Source organism: Vigna umbellata, chromosome 10 (genome assembly GCF_029865625.1).
Source record: "Vigna umbellata cultivar VRB3 chromosome 10, Vumbellata_1.0, whole genome shotgun sequence".
In the NCBI taxonomy this organism is placed as follows: domain Eukaryota; kingdom Viridiplantae; phylum Streptophyta; class Magnoliopsida; order Fabales; family Fabaceae; genus Vigna; species Vigna umbellata.
Window position 1 is genome coordinate 3,422,264 of NC_142174.1, and position 3,864 is coordinate 3,426,127.

The 3,864-nt window shown below is 30.4% G+C and overlaps 1 non-coding gene across 1 annotated transcript; it reads left to right on the plus strand.

Annotated features, from left to right (window-relative positions):
• The first annotated feature begins 324 nt into the window (after positions 1-324).
• On the plus strand, positions 325-397 carry TRNAR-ACG (transfer RNA arginine (anticodon ACG)). Its single transcript has one exon. It is a non-coding gene; the product is annotated as a tRNA-Arg (tRNA).
• Positions 398-3,864: the final 3,467 nt, after the last annotated feature.

Genomic DNA, 3,864 nt, shown 5'->3' on the forward strand with positions numbered 1-3,864 from the left:
CTTATATGTTCTGCTTTTCCTTGATTATATTCATGTCTCTAAATTGAGTTGAATATATATGATCAACCAATTATATCCTATTGATTGGAATATAAATATATAGAAATCATTTTGGTAATCAATCTTGCACAGTGAATTTATATAACTGACCTTATTATAATTTAAAATTTTGGTAGAATAAAATTAATTAATTCCTTCTATTGGTAAAAGAAAATTAATTAAGTCCCTGCAACTATATCTGACCACGTTTTATTTGTCTAGTTAATAAACTTTAGATTAAATATTATAATATATTAATTGATTTAGTTCCTAGAAGCATACAAAGACTCCATGGCCCAATGGATAAGGCGCTGGTCTACGGAACCAGAGATTCTGGGTTCGATCCCCAGTGGAGTCGTTTTGAATTTTTATTTTCTGCTTTTTAATAATTAACTGTTATTTATTATTGGAAATAAAATAATGACTAACATTGTTGGAATGAATAGTGGTGCAAGAATCTTCTTTTAAATTTTCAAAACTTATTATTTTATCATGTACATACTCACTTATATAGAAATTTCTCAATTTTGGTTTTACAACTAAACACATTATCACTAACACAAAAAATAATACAAACATACACCATTCAAAAATATAATCTCACAATTCTTGAGTTAATTAAAAACTTCAAATATCAGATATGTACATTAATATTAATGTTTCAATTCTAATAGATAAGTGTAGTTAGTTTGTTTTATTTAGCGGTAATTTGGTGTTTAATAAAACTAAAAATTAGAATCTCAAACTTCCCATATTACACATAATTATTTCAACGAGCCTTCACACAAATCTATAAATCAAAATATCTAGTAGAATAATTTAAAAATATCTTATTCTTCAATTGATTCACGTATATGAAGTAAACACGGTAAATCCTACAAAATGATATTTTAGAAGTGATGATAGTTTAAAAATAGTGACACTTAGTTATTTTAATATTAAATGATTTAGTTATAAATAATTTTATTATATACGAGTTTTATTATTTTAAAAAATGTACTATCTTCCTAGAAACAACTTTTCTAGAGTTCTCTACCTTCTCTCTGAGAGTTTTAACTCCTGAGTCATCTTTTTTATAATCAGAAGGTGTCTAATTGATCATGGTGACAAGATCTACATTTCTAGCCGATCAATTTTTGTCATAAAGCAAGTAAGTTTCTACCCTTATTTTGGTTAGATTTCAATATGTGATTATGTCCTAGAATCCTCCTTTGCATGTGGCTTTTCTGTTTTCCCTTTTATTCTTAGTTCATCTAGAGTTCTAAGGACTCTATCCAGTTTCAATTTGGTGTTTCGTAGGTTCGTCTAGATATTCCTTGCGTTTCAAGTAATTGACGGAACGTTCTTTGAGTTGAGGCGATTTCTTGTGAGGTAAGGAAAGCTAGATCTTTCTTAGATCTATGTTTGGTTATATTAAAATAGAATATATAGGAATAATATGATGTATTGGATGAAATTGTGATAGTAGTAAAGTATTTGTTAGGTGTAAATAACTATATTTGGTATTATGAAGAGTTTCTGATTGTAATACTGTGAAATTGATGTTTTATGTTATTATGAATATGTGTGATAAGTTGTGTTGTTTGAAACTAAATTCAAAATGATTGTAATGAGAAATGGTGAAATTATTTGGTTTTAGGCCTAAAATAAAGGTTTGTATGTGTGAGTTTGAGAATATGAGGTTGATGTGAGGAGGTTATTGTCTAGGTGCTGTCATGAGGTAAATTAAGATTTGTCAGGAGGGCTAGATGGTTGAAAAACTATTATGTAGCAAAGGGAGAGTTTATATTTGAAGTTTTTAAGTATTTTTGGTGTAAAAAAGGGTTTTGAGTAGTGAGATTTTGAAGTAGTAAGTATAAACTGTTTTAGAAAGATTAGAGGTCTGTCATTATACCTATTTGGACTTATCTAACAACTAAAATCAATAAAATTTTTCATGGAAATGATATTGGCTTCATAAGTTAAGTTTCTGGTCTATTTTGGAGGTTTTAGGTGTTGGGAATTGAAAGTAGGAGAGTTATGATGAAATTGAAGTATTTGAGTATGTTATTTAGTGTATTAAGACTTGTTCATGCTGCTAGAATGCTAATATTGAGTGTTGCAAGAGATAAATTGAGTTTAAGCACTTTTGAGTTGGTTTGGTACATCTAATTCCTATCCAAATGAGCAATGTAATATTATACTTTCATTTATAAACATGTTTTCGTATCAATATTAGTGTTACATATTCTAAATTGATTATTTGGATATGTCTAAGATGTACCAAAACCAGAAAAATCAGGTTGTTGTAAAAAACTGATAAGAATAATCGATTGTTCCAATCAGAGGGTCATATTTTCTTCAAAGCTTTCGACAATAATCGATTATCACATATGATAATCGATTATTGTCATACGAAAATAATCGAAGACAGTTTTAGGTGGTTTTCAGGGTTTCGACACTAGTACAAAAACCGCGTATAACATCACGCATTCAGCGTCCAACCACCCAATATCCAACGTTAAAAATGACCGGTGACATTTTCGTAAATAAATTCAATCGCTCCATGTCAATTACTAAAACAGTTTGTCGTCTAAAAATGTATTAACGTCCAACAAGGCCCAGATTGACGTAAAACAATGATCTTAGAATCACATAACGTCAACTTAAGAAACATTTGATGTTCAATTCAAAATATAAAAATACTGAAATAGTGGTTTGCTTCTAGTCAGTATTACTCCATCCACAATTGATGTCAACCATGACAAATATTGGACGTTTTATATGCCAAAAAAAGTGAATCCCTTTTTTATTCTTTATTTAATTTCTCTTATAAACCAAACTGAACGTCGCCAACTTTATGGGCTCGACGTTTAAACCAATATAGAACGTTGAACTATGCACTGATTGACGTTAAACTTGCGTCCAACCTCCTCATGTACGATGTCAAATCTTCATTTAAATATAAATATTTATTCAAATATTAGACGTCCTTTCTCTGCTACTCGACGTGTATATCAACAAATATGACGTCGATCGGTTTACTTGGACATCAAAGTTACTTCAGTTTTAAGTTAATCCCCCTCCAATTGACGCCAAATTTTACTTTAAATATAAATGTTTATTCAAATATTAGACGTCAAGCACTTTAATATTCGACGTGTCTATAAACAACAAGTAACGTTCCCCTACATAAATCGACGTCAATGTTACGTCATACATCTTTGTCCTTGACGTCAACTTTACGTCCCCTCCCCATACAATTGATGCTAAATCTTCCCTTAAATGTAACTAGTTATTCAGATATTAGACGTCAAACTTTGTAGAGTAGACGTGGATATAAAAGCGTAACGTCGAAGGGTGGGTGTTTGATGTCAAAATTACGTCTCACGATATGACGTCGAACACAAATACGTCGTTAAAAGTAAAAAATATTCGACATTGTATGTTGTTTTTGCACCAGTGCAAGTATTAGTTTTAAACGTTCTTTAGGTCGTTTTAAGGGTTTTGGAACCTTTCGAAGCTGTTGGTGAGAGTTTCAAAGTTGTTTTCCTTTCCTAAATATGATTTTAAAGGGGTTTTGTGTTGTTTAGTGGTTCTTCTTGGACTGTTCTTGTGTATTAATGTATATGGAATGGTTTCATGTGATTTTTGATGACTTGTTGGGTTGTTTATGATCCTTTGAAGTATAATCAGTGTTGTATATGTTTGTATGTAATGTAAAAGTGAAATGTTATATGTATATGGTTTCATATGGACTCAAATGGTTTCATGGTTGGTAAAATGGGTTCCACCGAAGGACTCCTTCGATATGGTTTCAAGTATCTTTAGAATGAATGCATGGAT